Raw genomic sequence first — 17,479 nt, forward strand, 5'->3', positions numbered from 1 at the left:
TTATGGATAAGGCTTACAATTCTATCTATTCCATCCATCCTAGTGTTATGTCCCGTGTTTTCATATAATTGGAAATCGAGAAATAATTACGACTTGGGTGTTAGAAGGACATAATTTGATTTTAGTAAATGTGACTATGTTGGTTATGGAATCATTAATGTCAAGACCTCGGGGAAGGCCGAGGATAAATTTGGAATTTCGGAAATTAGTTTCGGGAATTACAAAACGATACTTTAGCTAATTGGGCCAAGGAAAATTTTGACCCAAATATGAAGCCCAACAATTGAAGGGGGCCGGCCATGTCTATTGGCCCAAGCCACTTTAAAAGGGTCATGTGCTATGCACATGACCCCTAAAAGGATATATACTATGTATGCTTAGCCATTGTCAAGAAAGCAAAAATCAAAAATCAAGAACACCCCAAAAATAAGGGTTCGGCCGAGAATAAGGAAAGGAGAGAAAGAAATTTCCCAAGCCTTGTTTGTGATCCAAAAATCATAGTCTCTACATAATTGTGAAGTACTCAAGGCCCTCTTCAACGGGGTATAATTAGTTTGGCGCAAGAACGACGTTTACGACAAGTCGGGTTTTCAAGAAAAGGTAAGAATTTTGCCCCTTTAAGGTTATAGAATTGATGTGAATATGTTAAGGATTGGAAATAGAGGGAAATCCCGTAATTTTGATGTAAATAGAAAGCCGTGGGTGTGTGTGTATAGTGTGTATTGGCCGTGAGCCATAGAGAGGAAAAATGATGTGAATTGATCTTGGTTAAGTTGGTATAATGTGTTGTTGTGACCCTTATGTCGTAAATGATTAATTGATGAATGAAATTGGCGTTGAAAAATGATTTTGGATATTATCGGAAAGCGTATACCTTCGGTATCACTATGTATATCATTGTATATTTTGGGTGCTAGAGACTTTAGATGTGAAGTTATAATGATGTTAATGAATTCGGAATGAAACGACGTGAATTAGAATGTTCGTCGTGAATTTTGATGTTTTAAAGAATTCTGGAAAATAATGGATTTTGGTGTAATTTCGTGTATGGCTTGGATTGTAGTTAGGATGTGATTGTATAAGTTTGAATGTAGAAATGAATTCGATTATGTAGAGTTAGAATTGGAGTTTTGAAAGTTTGAATGAAAGTTGCCAACTTAGATAACAAAGTAGAACTTGAAGCTAGAATGGTTTGATTGTTGTTTGTGTTGTTTGTTGACGTGTGGGCTGTTGTGGTTGATGTATTTTGAGCCGAGCTAAGCCTCGGGGATGTTAGATTTATAGGGGAAATGCTGCCGAAATTTCGGTAGGCAAAAATTGAAGTTAAAGGCATTTTTAAGCCTAAGAATCTCAATTGGTAACTTTGACCATTTGCAGATTTTTGACGAAACGGGACTGGACTTTCGGGAGAGCTTACGACATCTGTGAGGTATGTAAAGCTTCCCACTCCTTCATTTGGCATATCTTAGTGTGTTAGACGAATATGAGAACTTCCGGAGCATTTCTGCTCCTCGAAACCCGATCCACAGAAAAGTTACTATTCATTCAATTCGATTGAAGCCTAAGGGCTCTATTTTGGCTAGAATGCCACCAATCGTCTGAAACCTATCGAAATGTGATCGGGTCACCTGGTAATGATTATGTATGACCTTTTGGCCTGTTAATGTTCGTGAATTATGTTCGCCACCTCAATTTGACTCGAGGTGGGCCCGCTAACCCCGAGACGCCCTATTTGTCCTATCAGGCTCTCCTTTGGAATAAGATTTGATATGAACCCTTTGATTTTGAAACGTTCTGCTATGGGCTATGTTTTGAATATTATGATATGTTAAGTTACGTTTTGAGCCACACGTAATATTTTGGAAACGTTTTGTGAAATGAAACTTTGTATCGACTAAGTATTCGATTATTTTGTACTATGAAATGACTTATGAGACTACAAAGTTTTGAAAGGCTATTTTGAAATATGGATTGCATTTGTTTGCTCACGACTCCGCTCGTGCCTTATGATGACTTCGTTCACCGGTTCCCGGGCCGGTTATGATTCGTGCGCCTTATAATAATTCGGCCGTATGCTGTGTTACGGTTCCCGAGGCTTCGCCATAGGGCCGGGTTCCGTTTGGAGTTATGCTGTGATATGGCTCGTGATGCGATACGCTCACCTATGATTATGCTTGTGTTCGGGGATGTACGGAGATTTGAAACCTTCTGGTGTTATGCTGTGTGTGGCGCCAGCGTCGGAGTGGCGACCACGTTCCTAAGCGTTTGCATGATTTCATTTGCATTATGTATACGTATATGATTTCGATATAGATTTTGACCTACCCATTTGTACGCCACGTTGACATTTGATTTGCTATCGGTTTTGATCCATATTTCTGTACTCCGTGCTTTACATACTCAGTACATATTTCGTACTGACCCCCTTTCTTCGGGGGCTGCGTTTTATGCCCGCAGGTGCAGATATCGGTGATCCTCCGCAGTAGGCTTCACTTCTTGCTATTCCGGAGTACTCCTATTTGATCCGGAGTCCACTTTTGGTACAGACTCTTTTTGCTTTGTATATATTCGGTATGTTTGACTATTTGGGTACGGCGGGGCCCTGTCTCGCCATATGTCTTTGTTTTGAGTTTGTAGAGGCCTGTAGTCATATATGTGGGGCGAGGGTCCTATGTATGGTTGTCTGATTTTGTTTTCTGGTCTTAAAGCGGTCTGTTCGTTATGATGGCCCCAAATGGCCCTTATGCTTATGTTTGCACTTTTGGCCGGCGATGTCTACTCCGCCGCTTCGTTTGTATTTGATATGATATTTTGATTTGGCACGACCGCTTAAGACATATTTTGATATAAATTATGTTCGATATGATTTCGAAAAATTATGCAATAAGTTTGGATTTGCAAACGAATGTGCGATTCGGTCTGGGTACCCAGGTAGGGTGCCAGTCGCGGCCCACGGGGCTGGGTCGTGACACCTAGTGCTACAAAGATGTATTATGATTTGAAGCAGGTGGGGTAGGATGAAAAGGGATATAGTGGAGTTTGTATCTCAGTGCTTATATTGCCAGTAGGTTAAATATGATCACCAGAGACCGGGTGGTATGACTCAGAGGATGCCCATACCAGAGTGGAAATGAGAGAGGACAGCTATAGATTTCGTGATAGAACTACCAAAGACTTTGGGCAGGTTTGATGCTATTTTGATCATTGTGGATAGGTTGACTAAGTCTGCGCACTTCACTCCAGTTCAGAGCACCTACGGAGAAGTTGGCAAGGATCCATATTAGGGAGATTTTCAGATTTCATGGGGTGCCCATTTCCATCATTTTAGATGGAGGCACTCAGTTCACTTCTCATTTCTGGAGGACCTTGCAAAAGGAGATGAGGACTCAGTTGGATCTCAGTATATCATTTCACCCGCAGATAGATGGTCAGTTCGAGAGAACTATTTAGGTTCTAGAGGATAGGTTGCGGGTGTGTGTGATTGATTTTGGGGGTCATTGGGACTACTTCTGTCACCACCCGACTAGGGGCCGTGACGGGTACTCGGGGCTAACCACCGAGCACCGCTAATTCCACTACTCATCATACTCATTAAGCATTCTTTTATCAGATTCATACTCAAATCTTAGAAAGATCATTTTTCATTTAGAAACATAATTACTTTATATATACATATGCCCTTCGGCTATCAAAATAATAATACATACACCTTCGTAGCATCGTGAGACCATACTACCCACACATACGTATCTACGAGCCTCTACTTAGAGTACTAGACATATGGACGGGACAAGACCCCGTCGTGCCCAAAATACATACATATATATATATATATATATATATATATATACACTAAAGTATAACCCAATTAGTACCTCCGGAATAATGGAGTGCTCCTGTAAATCTGCTGATAGCTCCTATAGGTCTGCGCCGTCTCCCTGTCTACCTGTGGGCATGAACACAGTGTCCAAAGAAAACGGACGTCAGTACGAATATTGTACTGAGTATGCAAGGCAGGAATGAAATAAACATGAAGAGGAATCATAAGTCATAAGGTGAAGGCAAAACCTGCATGACCTTTAAGGATGAATACATTTCATACATATATCATATATATATAATCGTAGTACATGAATCATCATAGTGTATACATCAATGTGCCATATAATTCATCGTCGTAGTACCGTATCTGTTCATACACATAAAATATTATCCGTATTCGGCCACATAGTGGCTCGACAACATCCGTATTCGGCCACGTAGTGGCTCGACAATATCCGTATTCGGTGGCTCAACAATATCACATACATGTCTTCCGTATTCGGCCACGTAGTGGCTCGACAAAATCACATACATCATAACAAGGGTCGGCATATCTCATCATCATCATTGCCATAACATACAACTCGTAAGCTTATCATAACCTTTTCATAAAGCATACATTTGAATTTAAAGACAATCTATGAAAATCACATCATATTTGTAGCATGAACTTCGTATGAATATTATAGTCTCTAGACTTAGGCTCAACATTACCATTATCGTTTCTATAGAATATCTCTTACCTTTATCTCATATGAAATCCTCTATGAACATAGACTCGTAACTTTTCGGAACATTGGTCATAGGACATGCATTAGAGCTTATAGACAATCTATAACAATGTCGGGGTGACATAAGGTCGAGAACCCCCGATTTCACTATGGAGCATTCATAAGCATTCTGCCTCACCTTGAAGGAATTAGCATATAAGGTGAGTGTATTCAATGAACAATATCAATGGATCATAATATGGATCATTATCCTTGTAGAACCTTAATATTATAAGCCTTAGAATCTTTAGACTTAGACTCATCATCATCATTATCGCATTCGTAACACATCACTTATCTTATCCCATATGGCTATTCATGAACATAGGCTCTTAGTTTTCCAGAAGGTAGGAAAGTCATGGAGAGGTAGGAGGATAATATTATAGGAATCGTATAAGGATCATTAGCTTCGTAGGAATATCATATCATGAACTTTATGACTTCTAGACTTAGATTCATCATCGGTATCGTCACGTTCGTAACTTATCTCTTTTCTTTATCTCGTATGAAGTTCTTTATACTCGTAGATTCATAGTTCCCAATATGTAGGAAAATCATAGAGAGATAGGAGGATTCGTACCATAAGATTCATGCCTTATAAAGAAAGGACTATCCTTACATACCTTTTCCTTTAGCTATTTTACCGCTTGATCTTTCTCCCTCAATGCTCGCGTCCTTACCTTCAAGGGAGTTCGTGTTAACATTAGTAAAATGATTATAAGAACATGTTACCATTTCTAGGGAAAATTGGGCAGCATTTCCTTTGTTTATAAACATTTCCTCATTTTACATATCAACTCCCAACATCCATCACAACACTCACAATATCACAAGCTACAATCATCATTCACCCACATTATTCGCATTTCAGAATTTCACTCCAATTCTCCATAATCATGGTCATAGTTCATTATTGCATTTTCTCGCATATAATACTTACTCCATGTTCAAAATATCATTTATAGCGGACTTATAATCACAACATACCAATATTCATAATTCACCTCAAACTACTACTCAACAATGACACTATTCACACACGCATTACCCATTTTCTATATCTTTCTACAATTCAAGTGTCTTAGCCTTCCAATACCTTAAATAACATGGAATTATCATAAAACTCACCTTAGATGATGGGAGAATAATCCTTGAGTGGAACTTCTCTTCTTGCACCAAAACCCTAGCTCACTTTCTTTGAGATTTCTTGGTGTAGATGAACTTTATTAGGCTTCATACACTTGATTTTGTGGGTTTGATGTAGTTGATCATAGATTTCTATTGGTTTCTTGTGGGTGGAATTTTCTAGAGAGTTCTAGAGAGAAGGGGAGTGAAAAGGGAAAATGAAATAAAATGAACTTGGTCCCTTATTAAATATACAATACCTGTCCCAACACAAACATACAGACCAACATACAGTCCGTACATTTTATACGGGCCGTATGTTTGGTCCAGTTAACATTGCCCATCTTGGCTAAATATACGGCCTAACATACGGCCAGTATAATTTATACGGCTAGTATGTTGGGCCGTATAATGCCCAGCTGTTCCAATTTCGTTCTCGTCGACTCGTTTGATCTCCAATCCTTATGGAACGTTCTTAACACTTGTTTAACACTTCAATACCAATCTGAGGGACGTTATCACTCTTCGCCAAGACATTGTTACGCCATCCTTAACTTGTCACTCGTAATTCGTACCCGACACACAACTTACCCCTTGCTTTTCTTGACAATCTTCTTCCCTCACCTTCAATGTTTTTAAAATTTCGATTAAGATCGTCAAATGCTATTTCTTACTTTTCAAATTATTGTATGCTTCGTGCCCTTCATTAGACTATTCACTGTACGTTAACGAAAAATTTTCAAGGTGTAACATTCTTCCCCCCTTTTGGAACATTCGTCCTCGAATGTTAAACACTCGGGATACGAAAATTTCACCAGATTTTCCCCTATAATATGGCACTACCATCCTATCGCAACAGCCCACAATAACATTGCCTTACAGGGCCACAACATAATAGCAATAGAGTTTGGCCACACACGGCCCAAAAGCCTAAAAAGAAAACGTACATACCTTTTTCAAGCTTGCATTTTTAGTTCTTAACTTACATCCTGGGGCTATTTGGGAGGGAATTTTTATATCTGCCTATACCTCTCCCATTCCCTTTCTATCATACAGTTAATTCTTCTAGGACATCTCTCATGTCCTTCATCGATTATGCAGTCTCGTACTACTAACTCAATAATCCTGTAACGGTAAACTTCTAAAGTGCTATAACTCATGTCTCGTATATTTTCTTTACACTCACATCTTCATAAAACATAGTGACAATATAGTTTTCATGATAAGGAAGCTTTCATTAATAACTAACTTACTCGGTAGTGTACGTCACTCTCTTACTTTTTCTAACTGACCCTATCTTTTCTCTATCATTTAGCAACTACTATCTTAGAAGTTCTACTCTTCATATCTTACTTCCTTAAAACTTGAGTACCATCGTCCTTACAATCCCCTTTAAGTCTCATAGGTAGTACTTTTAAAAGGTATTTCATGTAGATTACAGGTGGTGGATCAATACTGTCCTCAAGGATATATATATATATATATATAAACATTGTTAATACCACATATCATACTTTACCGATTTCCATCGCTACATAGCATAAAACCTCTCAATTCATACTTGCTTAATATTACAAATATTTATTTCTCCTTTTACACATTATCAAAGGTACAGATATACCTGTGACGGCATCGGCGAATGACTCTGGATCCGGTCGCTCAGCTAAAGCATATATACGGGGCTGAGTGGCACCTGAAGTAGATGCTCCCCCTCTGCCTCTACCTCGACCTGCTAGAACCGGGGGAGTTTGCCCTCCCGGGCGCACTGAAGAAGAACCAGCCGCTGATCCTGCGGGCTGAACCGCATGCCTACCTCCTCGAAATGGGCACTCTCTCATAATATGACCTGACTGGCCGCAAACATAACAAACGTCCGAACCCAATTGGCATGGTCCCCAATGTAGCTTACCGCACTGGGTATATTGTGGTATAGATGATCTCTTCTGGCCTGAATCACTCCTATACCGAGAGCCCGACTCTGTGAAACTCTGATCCGGTCTGGGATGACTAGAGCAATCGGACCCCTGGCCTGCAACTCGTGGAGGTACTATAGTCGCTAACTGGCCTGAGTGTCTAGAATATGACTGCCTCGATCCCCCTCTATAGTCGCTATCGGCACCTATGGATCTGGCGCTCTTACTTTGCCCCTTATCCATATCACGCTCGCCCTTTTGCGGATGTCGTTGCTCTTCTATATTTTGGGCATGGGCTTGAATGCGGGAAATATCCATCCCATCTTGCAATGAAGCCGTTAAGCAATCTTTGAACAAATGTGGCCCTAGGCCACTCACAAACCTATGCACTCTATCTCCCATATCGGCCACCATAGTCGGGGCATATCTAGCCAATGAATTGAATTGAAGGCTATACTCCCGGGCACTCATATTTTCTTGTTTCAAATTTAAGAACCTATCCACTCTAGCTCGGTGAACCTCAGGTGGCAAATAGTGGCGGATGAAGGCATGTACAAATTCTTGCCAAACCGAGGGAGGCGCATTCTCTTTTCTTGATGAAATCCAATTATTATACCATAAAACTGCCACATCCCGGAGTCTATAAGATGCTAACTCCATAGATTCGGTTTCGGAGGCATGAATAATCTTTAATGTTCTCAACATTTCATCAATAAAACCATGAGGGTCTTCATCCGGCTTTGACCCGAAAAACTCCGAAGGATTCAAACTCATAAAATCACGAGCTCTAGTACTAACGGCCCTGTCGCTTGAACCCGAACACTGCCGCTGTGCCTGGGCGGCAACTAGCTGTGTCAATAAGTGGATAGCCTCGGTCACTTGTTGACCCAAAGCAACTGGTGGAGGAACTGTAGCTGAAGCTACTCCTTGTTCTTCTACATTGGGTGGGGTGGAAAAAGTGTTAGATGGGGCCTCATTATGTGACTCGCCCTCTTCTACATTCATTGGGAGCTCTCTTTCTACCCGCCTTTTCATTGTAGTCTTGCCCTTTTGGGTGGCTGTAGCTTTTCCCTTTGGCGGCATTTCTGAAATCATAGCACACCATTAAGAGGAGAAAATCTTATAACACAGCTCTATCGCACGATCTCTTAAGATGAAAGATGGTAATTTTTCCTAAATGCCCTGTAGCCTCCTATTTATTAGTGTGGCACGCAACACACCATAAACAAGACTCTACAAGACACGGCTCGTAGACACTTCCTAGGACTGAACTGCTCTGATACCACCTTTGTCACGACCCGACTATGGGCTGTGACGGGTACCCGGGGCTAACAACCGAGCACCACTCATTCCACTACTCATCATACTCATTAAGTATTCTTTTATCAGATTCATACTCAAATCTTAGAAAGATCATTTTTCATTTAGAAACATAATTACTTTATATATACATACGCCCTTCGGCTATCAAAATAATAATACATACACCATAGTAGCATCGTGAGACCATACTACCCACACATACGTATCTACGAGCCTCTACTTAGAGTACTAGACATATGGATGGGACAAGACCCCGTCGTACCCAAAATACATACATATATATATATATATATATACACACACAAAAGGATAACCCAATTAGCACCTCCGGAATAATGGAGTGCTCTTGTAAATCTGTTGATAGCTCCTATAGGTCTGCGCCGTATCCCTGTATACCTGTGGGCATGAACACAGCGTCCAAAGAAAACGGACGTCAGTACGAATATTGTACTGAGTATGCAAGGTAGGAATGAAATAAACAAGAAGAGGAATCATAAGTCATAAGGTGAAGGCAAAACCTGTGTGACCTTTAAGGATGAATACATTTCATACATATATCATATATATATAATCGTAGTACATGAATCATCATGGCGTATACATCATTGTGCTATATAATTCATCGTCGTAGTACCATAATCTGTTCATACAAATAAAATATTATCCGTATTCGGCCACATAGTGGCTCGACAACATCAGTATTCGGCCACGTTGTGGCTCGACAATATCACATACATCATAACAAGGGTCGGCATATCTCATCATCATCATTTCCATAACATACATCTCATAAGCTTATCATAACCTATTCATAAAGCATACATTTTAATTTAAAGACAATCTATGAAAATCACATCATATTCGTAGCATGAACTTCGTATGAATATCGTATGATAGACTTTATAATCTCTAGACTTAGGCTCAACATTACCATTATCGTTTCTATAGCATATCTCTTACCTTTATCTCATATGAAATCCTCTATGAACATAGACTCGTAACTTTTCGGAACATTGGTCATAGGACATGCATTAGAGCTTATAGACAATCTATAACAATGTCGGGGTGACATAAGGTCGAGAACCCCCGATTCCACTATGGAGCATTCATAAGCATTCTGCCTCACCTTGAAGGAATTAGCATATAAGGTGAGTGTATTCAATGAACAATATCAATGGATCATTATCCTTGTAGAACCATAATATTATAGGCCTTAGAATCTTTAGACTTAGACTCATCATTATCATTATCACCTTCGTAACACATCCCTTATCTTATCCCATATGGCTATTCATGAACATAGGCTCTTAGTTTTCCAGAAGGTAGGAAAGTCATGGAGAGGTAGGAGGATAATATTATAGGAATCGTATAGGGATCATTAGCTTCGTAGGAATATCATATCATGAACTTTATGACTTCTAGACTTAGATTCATCATCGGTATCGTCACGTTCGTAACGTATCTCTTTTCTTTATCTCGTATGAAGTTCTTTATACTCGTAGATTCATAGTTCCCAATATGTAGGAAAATCAATAGTGATAGGAGGATTCCTACCATAAGATTCATGCCTTAGAAAGAAAGGACTATCCTTACATTCCTTTTCCTTTAGCTATTTTATCGCTTGATCGTTCTCCCTCAATGCTCGCGTCCTTACCTTCAAGGGAGTTCGTATTAACATTAGTTAAACGATTATAAGAACGTGTTACCATTTCTAGGGAAAATTGGGCAGAATTTCATTTGTTTATACAACTTTCCTCATTTTACATATCAACTCCCAACATCTATCACAACATTCACAATATCACAAGCAACAATCATCATTCACCCACATTATTCGCATTTCACAATTTCACTCCAATTCTCCATAATCATGGTCATAGTTCATTATTGCATTTTCTCACATATAATACTTAATCCATGTTCTTAATATCATTTATAGCGGACTTATAATCACAACATACCAATATTCATAATTCACCTCAAACTACTACTCAACAATGACACTATTCACACATTCATGACCCATTTTTTATATCTTTCTACAATTCAAGTGTCTTAGCCTTCCAATACCTTAAACAACATGGAATGATCATAAAACTCACCTTAGATGATGTTAGAATAAGCCTTGAGTGGAACTTCTCTACTTGCACCAAAACCCTAGCTCACTTCCTTTCTGATTTCTTGGTGTAGATGAACTTTATTAGGTTTCATACACTTGATTTTGTGGGTTTGATGCAGTTGATCATAGATTTATCTTGGTTTCTTGTGGGTGGAATTTCCTAGAGAGTTCTAGAGAGAAGGGGAGTGAAAAGGAAAATGAAATAAAATGAACTTGGTCCCTTATTAAATACACAAAACCTGTCCCGACACAAACATACGGACCAACATACGGTCCGTACCTTTTATACGGGTCGTATGTTTGGTCCAGTGAACATTGCCCATCTTGGATAAATATACGGCCTAACATACGGCCAGTATAATTTATATGGCCAGTATGTTGGGCCGTATAATGCCCAACTGTTCCAATTTCGTTTGCGTTGACTCGTTTGATCTCCAATCCTTATGGAACGTTCTTAACACTTGTTTAACACTTCAATACCAATATAAGGGACTTTATCACTCTTCTCCAAGACATCGTTATGCCATCCTTAACTTGTCACTCGTAATTCGTACCCGACACACAACTTACCCCTTGCTTTTCTTGACAACCTTCTTCCCTCACCTCCAATGTTTTTAAAATTTTGATTAGCATCGTCAAATTCTATTTATTACTTGTCAAAACATTGTATGCTTCGTTCCCTTCGTTAGTCTATTCACTGTACGTTAACGGAAAATTTTCAAGGTGTAACAAGTTCTTGCCCTTGGCCGAGTGTGCTTACAACAACAGTTATCATTCGAGTATTGACATAGCACCATACGAGGCTCTGTATGGCAGGAGATATCGCTCTCCAATTGTTTGGTTAGAAGCATTCAAGGTGATACCTTGGGGTACTGACTTGTTGAGAGATTTATTGGATAAGGTGAAGTTGATTCAAAAAAATCTTATTGCGGCTAAGAGTAGACAAAAGTAATATGCGAATCGGAACGTTGCGACATGGATTTCATGGTTGGTGATCAGGTTCTATTGAAGATTTCACCCAAGAAGGGGGTGATGAGGGTTAGGAAGAAGAGCAAGTTAAGCCCTAGGTTTATTGGTCCTTTTGAGATTCTTCAACGTATTGGCGAGGTAGCCTATGAGTTGGAATTGCCGCCAGGTTTGGCGGGAGTTCCCCTATATTCCATTTTTTCATGTTGAAGAAGTACCATTCAGACGGGTCTTACATAATCCAATGGAACTCGGCGTTACTAGATCAAAATCTATCCTTTTAGGAAGAGCTGGTGGCAATCTTGGATAGGTAAGTTAGGAAGTTGATATGTAAGGGGATAGCTTCAGTAAAGGTGCAGTGGAAGCACCATCCAGTTGAGGAGGATACATAGGATACTAAGGTGGATATGCGGAGTAGATACTCCAGCTCTTTATTGATTCATGTACTTTCCCTTCATTTTTTTTCATTCGAGGACGAACGCTTGTTTAATTGGTATTTGATGTAACAACGTGTTTGGTCGTTCAGGGCATTTTATCCTTTTCCCTAAATTACCCTTCCTATAGTTTCATTTTGGATTTTTTTGACTTGTGGGGATGGGTGGCGCGGTTCCTAAAGCAATCAGGCGGGTTTTGATTGGTTTTGGCGATTTTAGAGAATTTTAACTTAAAGAAATGGAAAGGGATGACAAAAGTCAGCATTGGGTGTATTATTGTTATTTTCAAAGTTTCATCGATTCTATTAGGTCTGGAATGTCATTTATAACTTAGAAGAGCCTTTGGTTTTGGTCCCGAGATGTTCGGGTGTGATTTGGGTCATTAGTCGAAATTATAAATTTTAGATATTTAGGAGTTGACCGAGGTCGACGCCGGGTCAAGGGCACCTCTTTTGGGAAATTTGAGTACTCGAGCGAGTTCGATGCATTGTTTATACTTGGTATACATATTTAGTTTGTGTCCGGGAGGTTTCGAGTGAGTTTCGGGTATCCATTTGAGTTTGGGGGACACCAGAATTTCTTTCGTTTCCTTCTTTGCGTTCAAGAGGGAGGGGCTGCTTTCGCAAAGAGGAGATGGGTTGCCTGGCCCAAGCGCAAAGCCCGTGTTCGCGAGACCTTGTCCGCGTTCGCGGAGACCTAATTTCTTATACGGGTCGCGTGTCGTCGCAATCGCGATCAAGGGAATCACTAGACAATGATTTAATTCTAAATTTCGAAGGGAAGACTTCATTCTCAAATATTTGGAGTTCTAGAGCTTGATTTTGGGTGATTTCAAATCCTAAATTCAAGATTCCTCATTGGGGTAAGTTTCTAACTTCCATATAGTCTTATTCCATGAATTTATGCTTTTATTTCCATTAAAATCCATGATTATGAGTATGAGAATAAGGGTTTTCCATAATTTGGGGTTTTTGAGAAAACAGTGGAATTGAAGGCCAAATTGTGGTTAGATTCTCATGATATTTAGGCTATGGACTATGAAAACTTTGGGTAACATGATTTTAAATTCAATTTCAAGTTTTGTCCTTAGGGCTCGAGTTTTAATATTTTAGGTTCATTTGGGGGTTCCGAACTCAATTATAGCTATATGTGTATTGTTGGGTTTGTATGACCTCCTAGAACACTAATTTGACTATGTCGACTTTGATTTCATGATAAATTGACCATTTTGAACTTCAGGGATTTGAAACGGGGCTTTAGGTTGACCTTTTCAAACCCAAATTCTTTTAAGGTAATATGGGTAACTATAGAATCACAGTATAACGTAGATTTCATGTTTGTTAGGGAAGGCGTTGGTGTGAGGATTCTTGGCATCTGTTAAGACTCGAGGTAGATTACGGATTATTTTAGACTCTAATTGGAGGGCATATATCGTTTATAAATATTGATGGGATATTTGGCGTGATGAGGGGTCCCACCTTAGTGACTGTGATGAGAACTTGGATGGGTACCGGTGTAATTGTGCAGGTTGTTATTGTACATAGTAATTTGAGATGGGGAAATGCATATGGCCTTCGGGCATGGTTGCGGTGCTAAATCCACTAGTTTGATATGGTTGTTGTTTATGTGGGCCATGAGAGCCATGTTGATTAATACTTGCAATTATTTGATGTCGTTTACCTCGTCACTGCATGACTTGTATGAACCGTTAAAGAATGATCCATGTTGGTGCTTAAGTTGAAGTAGTTGAGAGTCCATGATACACTGTGCTGATCCATTTTTACAATATTACATATGGTACTTGATATTGTTACATACATGTATTCATACATATTTATGATAAGTAATGAAATAGGTAAGATTGATGTTTACACCTCCTGATGACATTTGGGATCGGGTTACGCGCCACAACATGGGATCGGTTTGCATGCTGCAACATATATATAATCTATGGATTGGGTTGCATGCCGCAACATGAGGTCGGGTTGCACGCCGTAAAGGGTATACGGACCTCGCGAGTCCCTCATGGCTAATGATTACGTGGAAAAGCCCGTAGCATGTGTGTACCAGGTTTGAACTTTGCAATTGCATTGCATTCATACCTCAATATATTTATCATTCTCTATGTGTTTTATGTGCTATGTGTTTTCATGTCTTGTTTTGATACTGAACTAGTGGTGTAATTGGTGAGGTTAAGTTGAATCATTGTGACAAGTGTTTAGCTTCAATCTTTATATCATGTGTATGTGTTTTCCTTTCATTGTCGGTCTGTGATGCCTATGAGTACCTGTGGTTGAACTCATACTACACTTGCTGCACTTTTATTTGTGTGTAGATATTGATCCTTATTCGAGCGTTAAGCCTCGTGATTAATTCGAGGTAGTCCATTTTGAGATTACAGGGTGTGCCATCAGATAATTCCCTGGCCTTAGATCTCCACCTATCTTATGTTTCCGTCTATAAGATTTAAGACACTTTTGGATCTTATTTTTCAGAACTGTACTGTTTTTAGAAGCTCTTGTATGAGGTAGACAAGGTTTTGGCGTTGTAAAGACTAAGTTATCATTTCAGCACTTATTTATGCTATGAAGACTATTATATAATATTGTGTACTTAATTTTTGTATCTTTCCTGTGAACAGATGATTAACAATCGCGGATGGTCCGCCTACCGGGGGATAGTGTAGGTGCCATCATGATTCATGAAATAGGTCAAACACATTTCAAGCATGATCCTCTTTATCCTTTTTTTACTTGTTGTGTCATTCACCCCAGATGACTTGGTAAAATATTTTTTTTCTTGTCTTGTCTGTTCTATTTATGTTTGGTGTGTCTAACCTAATGTCATATGTGGGGAACCTGTGAATCCTTTGTGCTAAATCCTAAACCTTTAGTGATATCGAATTTGCTTTGCCCCGTTTTGTGTCTCTATAATGAGACCTTATTTTGCCTGTTTATATATAAAAGAGGTGTAGCTTGTATCTAAGAATGCATTGAGTGATGTCCTAGGGCTAGGAGCCTAAGGAGAGGCTTTAAGTTCCCTACTCAGCCTTACCTTTTTTGTTTTAAGTTGTTGGGGTTCATTCATGTTGTATCATGAGACCATAGGAACCTCCATGAGCATGTTTAATGTATTAAAGTCAAAATTTGCTTCAAATGAGTACTATTTGTTCAAGCCCCAAGGTTGTTCTAATTAAAAAGGATTTCTGACATCGTATTTTAATAAGGGAGCATAAAAAACTGAAGACTCTATGTCTATGCGTTGTCTCTTGCCGTCTATATATTCCCCTGTTTGGCATCCCTGCCCAGCCATGTCTTGGGATTTCTGTCCATTTGTCTGAGTCTTCTTGCCAATATGATTAGTCTTAATGAACCCCTTTAGCTTGACCATCTAGTCTCTTTATTTGTGTTTTCTATACAACAATGACTCTGTTGAAGCTCAATTGATTCTTCTAATTTTCTGGAACTATGACACGTGTAGTGTATTTCATAATGTAGTAGTATGAGAAGGAAAAGAAAAATATGCATCTTAAACCTTAACTAGAAAATACCTTGTGTTGGATCTCTGTTCTCTTGTTGTACATATTCTTTCTTTTAGTAGGAAGAATATGTTACCCCTTGTAGTCCTAATATTACTCTAAGTACAGAGGTGTATACATTTTGTATACTTTAGGTATACAGAACGTATACCCAATTTATATATATTGGTATATGCAAAGTCTGATTGTCTGATTTGTATATGCCAATGAGTATAGCTGTTCAAACTCTTCTTCTCCTCATTTATGGGGATGATATATTATGATATACCATCAGACATACGAAAGTATACACCCATATTGTATACAGGGGTGTATATGATGTATATACATAGTATATCATCGTATGTTGGATCGTGTTGATTGTGCTAACTGGGAATTTTTTTTCTTGATTCTACCTATATATATATATATATATATATATCCATGGTACATTGGATTGTCTTTGTTTCGTCATTGGGCCGGATCACTCCCCTTTCTTCTCTCTTTCATATCTAGTGATGTGTGTGCCTATTAAGGGGCCTGTGGTATTCATGTTATATTTCGTATACCTCTGTGCAAACTTTGTGTGTGTTCAATGCGTACAAACTTCCCATGTGTGTTTAAGCGATGTTTCTTATATCGAAATTCCTTTGTTGATTATTGTTAAGTATAGATGTGTTCTACACCTACTTTCCTTTTCTCAGTTGCATGAACGTCCCTGCGCGAGCCTTATTGGGCCTATCTGCATTGCGCCATTTCGGTTGGGCCAAAGGCCCAACATCAATCTTAACTCAAGTCCAGCCATGGGTAAAAATGGCACAACATTTAGCTGGTGGGCTTAGTAAACCCACCAGCCCATTTAAATTGCAATTTTACATTTATATGTGCACTTGTAAAAATATTTGTATTATTGAAACCCGTTAGAACCTAGACAAAATACGATGGGCAAATGATGCTAATATCGTTAGAATTGATAGGAGAAACACTTTTCCTAAGTGGTTTAAGGTTTTCCTTACCAAAGTTAGAAATCATTTTCAAGAACAAGGATATTTTAGCTAAGTACAAAAGGGTTGATTTTTAAATATATAATTACTTTAAATTTATTTGAAACAAATGGGGTAAAATATCTTTTCTATACATGCAGTGTTTTGGACCTTAACCAACGAGAAAACGGAATAGTTTGAGTTTGAGCACACAAAAATGATTTCTTCTTGAAATTTTTTAATGTGCACTTCAAAACCAAAAATTCCCCAATTCGAAATCATTATTACATTCACCCAATTTAGAAGTTCTACAGCTAGGTTTAAAGAGATTTCAAGCACCAAATTCAAGTTTCTTCTCAGGGGTAAGATTCTAAGCTCAATCTTAGTAATTACTAATGATTTCTTTCATTATTTTATCTTTCTTTCCATGATTTGGGGTAGAAACCTTAGGATTAAAACCCAACTTCATAATAGTGTGTGTATTGCATGAGATTAATGCTAAGATTT

The sequence above is a fragment of the Lycium barbarum genome, chromosome 1 (genome assembly GCF_019175385.1).
Source record: "Lycium barbarum isolate Lr01 chromosome 1, ASM1917538v2, whole genome shotgun sequence".
Taxonomy (NCBI): domain Eukaryota; kingdom Viridiplantae; phylum Streptophyta; class Magnoliopsida; order Solanales; family Solanaceae; genus Lycium; species Lycium barbarum.